Consider the following 10,000-nt stretch of genomic DNA (forward strand, 5'->3'; position numbering starts at 1 on the left):
CTGCCCTCACTGTAAGTTTAAAGCTTTGGCTTGTCCCATGGGCACATTGTCAACAACCTACAGCAAGTTGGGGATGTGGCTCAGTGGTAGAGCACATGCTTTGCATGTATGAGGTCCTGGGTTCAATCCCCAGCATCTCCACTGAGTTTGTCTTTTAGACTGAAGCTCATTATTGGAAGCATGCTGAAGTGAATCAAAACCACAACAAAAACTGTTCATTAAAAAGGCATTTGCAGCTGGAGGAACTTGCTTGATTTGCATGTTCTGAGACAGTATCAGAAGAATGTTTACTGTTATGCTCAGGTAATTAACTCCTGTTGCTTTTACAGGTACATTTGTCCAGTGCTTCCACGCCAATTCAAAACCGAGGCTGTGGGCGTGATGGCCAAGTGGCAAGGCGTCTGTCTTGTAAACCAAAGGTCACAGGTTCGATCCCCGTTCGTGCCTTTTCCAAGCAAAAAGAAGCTTAATGGGAGCTTTTATTACATGTCAATCAAATCCTCCCCATCTTTGCTGAATGTCTTATTTTTTCTCATGCTCTTGGGTTCCTCAAACAAAAGATTGGCAAAGGGGATGTAGCTCAGTGGTAGAGCGCATGCTTTGCATGTATGAGGTCCAGGGTTCAATCCCCTGCATCTCCATGTTATAACCTGCTGGGCAGGTTTTTGCAACTTCAGACTACGAGGATCAGGAATTTTTCTTCATTGTCTGACCTATTACAGTATTTCTTTGCAACTTCAGAGAAACACAAACCAGACATTTAGTTCTAGACAAATTCTGCCGCATGTGTTGCAAGGTGCCCAGGATGGGAGTACATGCACATTCTTGTACTGAAGCAGAGGTCACACCAACGTTTGCTAAAAGTTCAAACTGAGCATTTAGCAAGAATTTTATTCATTGAGTCAGCCAAGAATTGTCAGGAGACCGGTTGAGGCATAGAGTCATGGGACTAGCACAGTTGATGAGCTGGCATGGTGGCCAAGTGGTAAGGCATCGGTTTCATGAACCGAAGACCATGGGTTTGACCCCCGTCCGTGCCTTCTTTCTTGAAAGATTCTGCCCAATGTCACTTTGCTGGTAGCTTTTGCATGCCCCATCATATATGATGTTCCAGCTTACTATGTTAAAATGCTGACTATGCAGGATTTTAACTCTGCCCTCACTGTAAGTTTAAAGCTTTGGCTTGTCCCATGGGCACATTGTCAACAACCTACTGCAAGTTGGGGCTGTAGCTCAGTGGTAGAGCGCATGCTTTGCATGTATGAGGTCCTGGGTTCAATCCCCAGCATCTCCCCTGAATTTGTCTTTTAGACTGAAGCTCATTATTGGAAGCATGCTGAAGTGAATCAAAACCACAACAAAAAATGTTCATTAAAAAGGCATTTGCACCTGGAGGAACTTGCTTGATTTGCATGTTCTGAGACAGTATCAGAAGAATGTTTACTGTTATGCTCAGGTATTTAACTACTGTTGCTTTTACAGGTACATTTGTCCAGTGCTTCCACGCCAATTCAAAACCGAGGCTGTGGGCGCGATGGCCAAGTGGCAAGGCGTCTGTCTTGTAAACCAAATGTCACAGGTTCGATCCCCGTTCGTGCCTTTTCCAAGCAAAAAGAAGCTTAATGGGAGCTTTTATTACATGTCAATCAAATCCTCCCCATCTTTGCTGAATGTCTTATTTTTTCTCATGCTCTTGGGTTCCTCAAACAGAAGATTGGCAAAGGGGATGTAGCTCAGTGGTAGAGCGCATGCTTTGCATGTATGAGGTCCAGGATTCAATCCCCTGCATCTCCATGTTATAACCTGCTGGGCAGGTTTTTGCAACTTCAGACTACGAGGATCAGGAATTTTTCTTCATTGTCTGACCTATTAGAGTATTTCTTTGCAACTTCAGAGAAACACAAACCAGACATTTAGTTCTAGACAAATTCTGCCGCATGTGTTGCAAGGTGCCCAGGATGGGAGTACATGCACATTCTTGTACTGAAGCAGAGGTCACACCAACGTTTGCTAAAAGTTCAAACTGAGCATTTAGCAAGAATTTTATTCATTGAGTCAGCCAAGAATTGTCAGGAGACCGGATGAGACATATAGTCATGGGACTACCACAGTTTATGAGCTGGCATGTTGGCCAAGTGGTAAGGCGTTGGTCTCGTAAACAGAAGATCATGGGTTTGACCACAGTCTGTGCCTTCTTTCTTGGAAGATTCTGCCCAATGTCACTTTGCTGGTAGCTTTTGCATGCCCCATCATATGTGATGTTCCAGCTTACTATGTTAAAATGCTGACTATGCAGGATTTTAACTCTGCCCTCACTGTAAGTTTAAAGCTTTGGCTTGTCCCATGGGCACATTGTCAACAACCTACAGCAAGTTGGGGATGTAGCTAAGTGGTAGATCGCATGCTTCGCATGTATGAGGTCCTGGGTTCAATCCCCAGCATCTCCACTGATTTTGTCTTTTAGACTGAAGCTCATTATTCGAAGCATGCTGAAGTGAATCAAAACCACAACAAAAAATGTTCATTAAAAAGGCATTTGCAGCTGGAGGAACTTGCTTGATTTGCATGTTCTGAGACAGTATCAGAAGAATGTTTACTGTTATGCTCAGGTAATTAACTCCTGTTGCTTTTACAGGTACATTTGTCCAGTGCTTCCACGCCAATTCAAAACCAAGGCTGTGGGCGCGATGGCCAAGTGGCAAGGAGTCGGTCTTGTAAACCGAAGATCACGGGTTCGATCACCGTTCGTGCCTTTTCCAAGCAAAAAGAAGCTTAATGGGAGCTTTTATTACATGTCAATCAAATCCTCCCCATCTTTGCTGAATGTCTTATTTTTTCTCATGCTCTTAGGATCCTCAAACAGAAGATAGGCAGAGGGGATGTAGCTCAGTGGTAGAGAGCATGCTTTGCATGTATGAGGTCCAGGGTTCAATCCCCTGCATCTCCATGTTATAACCTGCTGGGCAGGTTTTTGCAACTTCAGACTACGAGGATCAGGAATTTTTCTTCATTGTCTGACCTATTACAGTATTTCTTTGCAACTTCAGAGAAACACATACCAGACATTTAGTTCTAGACAAATTCTGCCGCATGTGTTGCAAGGTGCCCAGGATGGGAGTACATGCACATTCTTGTACTGAAGCAGAGGTCACACCAACGTTTGCTAAAAGTTCAAACTGAGCATTTAGCAAGAATTTTATTCATTGAGTCAGCCAAGAATTGTCAGGAGACCGGTTGAGGCATAGAGTCATGGGACTAGCACAGTTGCTGAGCTGGCATGGTGGCCAAGTGGTAAGGCGTCGGTCTCGTAAACCGAAGATCATGGGTTCGACCCCTGTCCGTGCCTTCTTTCTTGGAAGATTCTGCCCAATGTCACTTTGCTGGTAGCTTTTGCATGCCCCATCATATATGATGTTCCAGCTTACTATGTTAAAATGCTGACTATGCAGGATTTTAACTCTGCCCTCACTGTAAGTTTAAAGCTTTGGCTTGTCCCATGGGCACATTGTCAACAACCTACAGCAAGTTGGGGATGTGGCTCAGTGGTAGAGCACATGCTTTGCATGTATGAGGTCCTGGGTTCAATCCCCAGCATCTCCACTGAATTTGTCTTTTAGACTGAAGCTCATTATTGGAAGCATGCTGAAGTGAATCAAAACCACAACAAAAACTGTTCATTAAAAAGGCATTTGCAGCTGGAGGAACTTGCTTGATTTGCATGTTCTGAGACAGTATCAGAAGAATGTTTACTGTTATGCTCAGGTAATTATCTCCTGTTGCTTTTACAGGTACATTTGTCCAGTGCTTCCACGCCAATTCAAAACCGAGGTTGTGGGCGCGATGGCCAAGTGGCAAGGCGTCTGTCTTGTAAACCAAAGGTCACAGGTTCGATCCCCGTTCGTGCCTTTTCCAAGCAAAAAGAAGCTTAATGGGAGCTTTTATTACATGTCAATCAAATCCTCCCCATCTTTGCTGAATGTCTTATTTTTTCTCATGCTCTTGGGTTCCTCAAACAGAAGATTGGCAAAGGGGATGTAGCTCAGTGGTAGAGCGCATGCTTTGCATGTATGAGGTCCAGGATTCAATCCCCTGCATCTCCATGTTATAACCTGCTGGGCAGGTTTTTGCAACTTCAGACTACGAGGATCAGGAATTTTTCTTCATTGTCTGACCTATTAGAGTATTTCTTTGCAACTTCAGAGAAACACAAACCAGACATTTAGTTCTAGACAAATTCTGCCGCATGTGTTGCAAGGTGCCCAGGATGGGAGTACATGCACATTCTTGTACTGAAGCAGAGGTCACACCAACGTTTGCTAAAAGTTCAAACTGAGCATTTAGCAAGAATTTTATTCATTGAGTCAGCCAAGAATTGTCAGGAGACCGGATGAGACATATAGTCATGGGACTACCACAGTTTATGAGCTGGCATGTTGGCCAAGTGGTAAGGCGTTGGTCTCGTAAACAGAAGATCATGGGTTTGACCACAGTCTGTGCCTTCTTTCTTGGAAGATTCTGCCCAATGTCACTTTGCTGGTAGCTTTTGCATGCCCCATCATATGTGATGTTCCAGCTTACTATGTTAAAATGCTGACTATGCAGGATTTTAACTCTGCCCTCACTGTAAGTTTAAAGCTTTGGCTTGTCCCATGGGCACATTGTCAACAACCTACAGCAAGTTGGGGATGTAGCTAAGTGGTAGATCGCATGCTTCGCATGTATGAGGTCCTGGGTTCAATCCCCAGCATCTCCACTGATTTTGTCTTTTAGACTGAAGCTCATTATTCGAAGCATGCTGAAGTGAATCAAAACCACAACAAAAAATGTTCATTAAAAAGGCATTTGCAGCTGGAGGAACTTGCTTGATTTGCATGTTCTGAGACAGTATCAGAAGAATGTTTACTGTTATGCTCAGGTAATTAACTCCTGTTGCTTTTACAGGTACATTTGTCCAGTGCTTCCACGCCAATTCAAAACCAAGGCTGTGGGCGCGATGGCCAAGTGGCAAGGAGTCGGTCTTGTAAACCGAAGATCACGGGTTCGATCACCGTTCGTGCCTTTTCCAAGCAAAAAGAAGCTTAATGGGAGCTTTTATTACATGTCAATCAAATCCTCCCCATCTTTGCTGAATGTCTTATTTTTTCTCATGCTCTTAGGATCCTCAAACAGAAGATAGGCAGAGGGGATGTAGCTCAGTGGTAGAGAGCATGCTTTGCATGTATGAGGTCCAGGGTTCAATCCCCTGCATCTCCATGTTATAACCTGCTGGGCAGGTTTTTGCAACTTCAGACTACGAGGATCAGGAATTTTTCTTCATTGTCTGACCTATTACAGTATTTCTTTGCAACTTCAGAGAAACACATACCAGACATTTAGTTCTAGACAAATTCTGCCGCATGTGTTGCAAGGTGCCCAGGATGGGAGTACATGCACATTCTTGTACTGAAGCAGAGGTCACACCAACGTTTGCTAAAAGTTCAAACTGAGCATTTAGCAAGAATTTTATTCATTGAGTCAGCCAAGAATTGTCAGGAGACCGGTTGAGGCATAGAGTCATGGGACTAGCACAGTTGATGAGCTGGCATGGTGGCCAAGTGGTAAGGCGTCGGTCTCGTAAACCGAAGATCATGGGTTCGACCCCCGTCCGTGCCTTCTTTCTTGGAAGATTCTGCCCAATGTCACTTTGCTGGTAGCTTTTGCATGCCCCATCATATATGATGTTCCAGCTTACTATGTTAAAATGCTGACTATGCAGGATTTTAACTCTGCCCTCACTGTAAGTTTAAAGCTTTGGCTTGTCCCATGGGCACATTGTCAACAACCTACAGCAAGTTGGGGATGTGGCTCAGTGGTAGAGCACATGCTTTGCATGTATGAGGTCCTGGGTTCAATCCCCAGCATCTCCACTGAATTTGTCTTTTAGACTGAAGCTCATTATTGGAAGCATGCTGAAGTGAATCAAAACCACAACAAAAACTGTTCATTAAAAAGGCATTTGCAGCTGGAGGAACTTGCTTGATTTGCATGTTCTGAGACAGTATCAGAAGAATGTTTACTGTTATGCTCAGGTAATTAACTCCTGTTGCTTTTACAGGTACATTTGTCCAGTGCTTCCACGCCAATTCAAAACCGAGGCTGTGGGCGCGATGGCCAAGTGGCAAGGCGTCTGTCTTGTAAACCAAAGGTCACAGGTTCGATCCCCGTTCGTGCCTTTTCCAAGCAAAAAGAAGCTTAATGGGAGCTTTTATTACATGTCAATCAAATCCTCCCCATCTTTGCTGAATGTCTTATTTTTTCTCATGCTCTTGGGTTCCTCAAACAGAAGATTGGCAAAGGGGATGTAGCTCAGTGGTAGAGCGCATGCTTTGCATGTATGATGTCCAGGGTTCAATCCCCTGCATCTCCATGTTATAACCTGCTGGGCAGGTTTTTGCAACTTCAGACTACGAGGATCAGGAATTTTTCTTCATTGTCTGACCTATTAGAGTATTTCTTTGCAACTTCAGAGAAACACAAACCAGACATTTAGTTCTAGACAAATTCTGCCGCATGTGTTGCAAGGTGCCCAGGATGGGAGTACATGCACATTCTTGTACTGAAGCAGAGGTCACACCAACGTTTGCTAAAAGTTCAAACTGAGCATTTAGCAAGAATTTTATTCATTGAGTCAGCCAAGAATTGTCAGGAGACCGGATGAGGCATATAGTCATGGGACTAGCACAGTTTATGAGCTGGCATGTTGGCCAAGTGGTAAGGCGTTGGTCTCGTAAACAGAAGATCATGGGTTTGACCACAGTCTGTGCCTTCTTTCTTGGAAGATTCTGCCCAATGTCACTTTGCTGGTAGCTTTTGCATGCCCCATCATATGTGATGTTCCAGCTTACTATGTTAAAATGCTGACTATGCAGGATTTTAACTCTGCCCTCACTGTAAGTTTAAAGCTTTGGCTTGTCCCATGGGCACATTGTCAACAACCTACAGCAAGTTGTGGATGTAGCTAAGTGGTAGAGCGCATGCTTCGCATGTATGAGGTCCTGGGTTCAATCCCCAGCATCTCCACTGATTTTGTCTTTTAGACTGAAGCTCATTATTCGAAGCATGCTGAAGTGAATCAAAACCACAACAAAAAATGTTCATTAAAAAGGCATTTGCACCTGGAGGAACTTGCTTGATTTGCATGTTCTGAGACAGTATCAGAAGAATGTTTACTGTTATGCTCAGGTAATTAACTCCTGTTGCTTTTACAGGTACATTTGTCCAGTGCTTCCACGCCAATTCAAAACCGAGGCTGTGGGCGCGATGGCCAAGTGGCAAGGCGTCTGTCTTGTAAACCAAAGGTCACAGGTTCGATCCCCGTTCGTGCCTTTTCCAAGCAAAAAGAAGCTTAATGGGAGCTTTTATTACATGTCAATCAAATCCTCCCCATCTTTGCTGAATGTCTTATTTTTTCTCATGCTCTTGGGTTCCTCAAACAGAAGATTGGCAAAGGGGATGTAGCTCAGTGGTAGAGCGCATGCTTTGCATGTATGAGGTCCAGGGTTCAATCCCCTGCATCTCCATGTTATAACCTGCTGGGCAGGTTTTTGCAACTTCAGACTACGAGGATCAGGAATTTTTCTTCATTGTCTGACCTATTAGAGTATTTCTTTGCAACTTCAGAGAAACACAAACCAGACATTTAGTTCTAGACAAATTCTGCCGCATGTGTTGCAAGGTGCCCAGGATGGGAGTACATGCACATTCTTGTACTGAAGCAGAGGTCACACCAACGTTTGCTAAAAGTTCAAACTGAGCATTTAGCAAGAATTTTATTCATTGAGTCAGCCAAGAATTGTCAGGAGACCGGATGAGGCATATAGTCATGGGACTAGGACAGATTATGAGCTGGCATGTTGGCCAAGTGGTAAGGCGTTGGTCTCGTAAACAGAAAATCATGGGTTTGACCACAGTCTGTGCCTTCTTTCTTGGAAGATTCTGCCCAATGTCACTTTGCTGGTAGCTTTTGCATGCCCCATCATATGTGATGTTCCAGCTTACTATGTTAAAATGCTGACTATGCAGGATTTTAACTCTGCCCTCACTGTAAGTTTAAAGCTTTGGCTTGTCCCATGGGCACATTGTCAACAACCTACAGCAAGTTGGGGATGTAGCTAAGTGGTAGAGCGCATGCTTCGCATGTATGAGGTCCTGGGTTCAATCCCCAGCATCTCCACTGATTTTGTCTTTTAGACTGAAGCTCATTATTGGAAGCATGCTGAAGTGAATCAAAACCACAACAAAAAATGTTCATTAAAAAGGCATTTGCAGCTGGAGGAACTTGCTTGATTTGCATGTTCTGAGACAGTATCAGAAGAATGTTTACTGTTATGCTCAGGTAATTAACTCCTGTTGCTTTTACAGGTACATTTGTCCAGTGCTTCCACGCCAATTCAAAACCGAGGCTGTGGGCGCGATGGCCAAGTGGCAAGGCGTCTGTCTTGTAAACCAAAGGTCACAGGTTTGATCCCCGTTCGTGCCTTTTCCAAGCAAAAAGAAGCTTAATGGGAGCTTTTATTACATGTCAATCAAATCCTCCCCATCTTTGCTGAATGAATTATTTTTTCTCATGCTCTTGGGTTCCTCAAACAGAAGATTAGCAAAGGGGATGTAGCTCAGTGGTAGAGCGCATGCTTTGCATGTATGAGGTCCAGGGTTCAATCCCCTGCATCTCCATGTTATAACCTGCTGGGCAGGTTTTTGCAACTTCAGACTACGAGGATCAGGAATTTTTCTTCATTGTCTGACCTATTAGAGTATTTCTTTGCAACTTCAGAGAAACACAAACCAGACATTTAGTTCTAGACAAATTCTGCCGCATGTGTTGCAAGGTGCCCAGGATGGGAGTACATGCACATTCTTGTACTGAAGCAGAGGTCACACCAACGTTTGCTAAAAGTTCAAACTGAGCATTTAGCAAGAATTTTATTCATTGAGTCAGCCAAGAATTGTCAGGAGACCGGTTGAGGCATATAGTCATGGGACTAGCACAGTTTATGAGCTGGCATGTTGGCCAAGTGGTAAGGCGTTGGTCTCGTAAACAGAAGATCATGGGTTTGACCACAGTCTGTGCCTTCTTTCTTGGAAGATTCTGCCCAATGTCACTTTGCTGGTAGCTTTTGCATGCCCCATCATATGTGATGTTCCAGCTTACTATGTTAAAATGCTGACTATGCAGGATTTTAACTCTGCCCTCACTGTAAGTTTAAAGCTTTGGCTTGTCCCATGGGCACATTGTCAACAACCTACAGCAAGTTGGGGATGTAGCTAAGTGGTAGAGCGCATGCTTCGCATGTATGAGGTCCTGGGTTCAATCCCCAGCATCTCCACTGATTTTGTCTTTTAGACTGAAGCTCATTATTCGAAGCATGCTGAAGTGAATCAAAACCACAACAAAAAATGTTCATTAAAAAGGCATTTGCACCTGGAGGAACTTGCTTGATTTGCATGTTCTGAGACAGTATCAGAAGAATGTTTACTGTTATGCTCAGGTAATTAACTCCTGTTGCTTTTACAGGTACATTTGTCCAGTGCTTCCACGCCAATTCAAAACCGAGGCTGTGGGCGCGATGGCCAAGTGGCAAAGCGTCTGTCTTGTAAACCAAAGGTCACAGGTTCGATCCCCGTTCGTGCCTTTTCCAAGCAAAAAGAAGCTTAATGGGAGCTTTTATTACATGTCAATCAAATCCTCCCCATCTTTGCTGAATGTCTTATTTTTTCTCATGCTCTTGGGTTCCTCAAACAGAAGATTGGCAAAGGGGATGTAGCTCAGTGGTAGAGCGCATGCTTTGCATGTATGAGGTCCAGGGTTCAATCCCCTGCATCTCCATGTTATAACGTGCTGGGCTGTTTTTTGCAACTTCAGACTAGGAGGATCAGGAATTTCTCTTCATTGTCTGACCTATTAGAGTATTTCTTTGCAACTTCAGAGAAACACAAACCAGACATTTAGTTCTAGACAAAT

General features: G+C 43.9%; 18 non-coding genes across 18 annotated transcripts; all 18 read left to right on the plus strand.

Annotated features, from left to right (window-relative positions):
* The first annotated feature begins 69 nt into the window (after positions 1-69).
* trnaa-ugc (transfer RNA alanine (anticodon UGC)) lies at positions 70-141 on the plus strand. Its single transcript has one exon. It is a non-coding gene; the product is annotated as a tRNA-Ala (tRNA).
* A 428-nt stretch (positions 142-569) lies between these two features.
* On the plus strand, positions 570-641 carry trnaa-ugc (transfer RNA alanine (anticodon UGC)). The gene has a single exon. It is a non-coding gene; the product is annotated as a tRNA-Ala (tRNA).
* Positions 642-968: 327 nt separating this feature from the next.
* Positions 969-1,040, plus strand: trnam-cau (transfer RNA methionine (anticodon CAU)). Its single transcript has one exon. It is a non-coding gene; the product is annotated as a tRNA-Met (tRNA).
* Positions 1,041-2,375: 1,335 nt separating this feature from the next.
* trnaa-cgc (transfer RNA alanine (anticodon CGC)) lies at positions 2,376-2,447 on the plus strand. The gene has a single exon. It is a non-coding gene; the product is annotated as a tRNA-Ala (tRNA).
* A 234-nt stretch (positions 2,448-2,681) lies between these two features.
* trnat-ugu (transfer RNA threonine (anticodon UGU)) lies at positions 2,682-2,753 on the plus strand. The gene has a single exon. It is a non-coding gene; the product is annotated as a tRNA-Thr (tRNA).
* A 521-nt stretch (positions 2,754-3,274) lies between these two features.
* trnat-cgu (transfer RNA threonine (anticodon CGU)) lies at positions 3,275-3,346 on the plus strand. Its single transcript has one exon. It is a non-coding gene; the product is annotated as a tRNA-Thr (tRNA).
* A 182-nt stretch (positions 3,347-3,528) lies between these two features.
* Positions 3,529-3,600, plus strand: trnaa-ugc (transfer RNA alanine (anticodon UGC)). Its single transcript has one exon. It is a non-coding gene; the product is annotated as a tRNA-Ala (tRNA).
* Positions 3,601-4,681: 1,081 nt separating this feature from the next.
* trnaa-cgc (transfer RNA alanine (anticodon CGC)) lies at positions 4,682-4,753 on the plus strand. The gene has a single exon. It is a non-coding gene; the product is annotated as a tRNA-Ala (tRNA).
* Positions 4,754-4,987: 234 nt separating this feature from the next.
* On the plus strand, positions 4,988-5,059 carry trnat-ugu (transfer RNA threonine (anticodon UGU)). The gene has a single exon. It is a non-coding gene; the product is annotated as a tRNA-Thr (tRNA).
* Positions 5,060-5,580: 521 nt separating this feature from the next.
* On the plus strand, positions 5,581-5,652 carry trnat-cgu (transfer RNA threonine (anticodon CGU)). The gene has a single exon. It is a non-coding gene; the product is annotated as a tRNA-Thr (tRNA).
* A 182-nt stretch (positions 5,653-5,834) lies between these two features.
* On the plus strand, positions 5,835-5,906 carry trnaa-ugc (transfer RNA alanine (anticodon UGC)). The gene has a single exon. It is a non-coding gene; the product is annotated as a tRNA-Ala (tRNA).
* A 428-nt stretch (positions 5,907-6,334) lies between these two features.
* On the plus strand, positions 6,335-6,406 carry trnaa-ugc (transfer RNA alanine (anticodon UGC)). The gene has a single exon. It is a non-coding gene; the product is annotated as a tRNA-Ala (tRNA).
* Positions 6,407-6,987: 581 nt separating this feature from the next.
* On the plus strand, positions 6,988-7,059 carry trnaa-cgc (transfer RNA alanine (anticodon CGC)). Its single transcript has one exon. It is a non-coding gene; the product is annotated as a tRNA-Ala (tRNA).
* Positions 7,060-7,487: 428 nt separating this feature from the next.
* On the plus strand, positions 7,488-7,559 carry trnaa-ugc (transfer RNA alanine (anticodon UGC)). Its single transcript has one exon. It is a non-coding gene; the product is annotated as a tRNA-Ala (tRNA).
* Positions 7,560-8,140: 581 nt separating this feature from the next.
* On the plus strand, positions 8,141-8,212 carry trnaa-cgc (transfer RNA alanine (anticodon CGC)). The gene has a single exon. It is a non-coding gene; the product is annotated as a tRNA-Ala (tRNA).
* Positions 8,213-8,640: 428 nt separating this feature from the next.
* Positions 8,641-8,712, plus strand: trnaa-ugc (transfer RNA alanine (anticodon UGC)). The gene has a single exon. It is a non-coding gene; the product is annotated as a tRNA-Ala (tRNA).
* Positions 8,713-9,293: 581 nt separating this feature from the next.
* trnaa-cgc (transfer RNA alanine (anticodon CGC)) lies at positions 9,294-9,365 on the plus strand. The gene has a single exon. It is a non-coding gene; the product is annotated as a tRNA-Ala (tRNA).
* Positions 9,366-9,793: 428 nt separating this feature from the next.
* trnaa-ugc (transfer RNA alanine (anticodon UGC)) lies at positions 9,794-9,865 on the plus strand. The gene has a single exon. It is a non-coding gene; the product is annotated as a tRNA-Ala (tRNA).
* The last annotated feature ends 135 nt before the right edge of the window (positions 9,866-10,000 follow it).

This window comes from Salminus brasiliensis, chromosome 6 (assembly GCF_030463535.1).
Source record: "Salminus brasiliensis chromosome 6, fSalBra1.hap2, whole genome shotgun sequence".
Classification (NCBI taxonomy): Eukaryota; Metazoa; Chordata; class Actinopteri; order Characiformes; family Bryconidae; genus Salminus; species Salminus brasiliensis.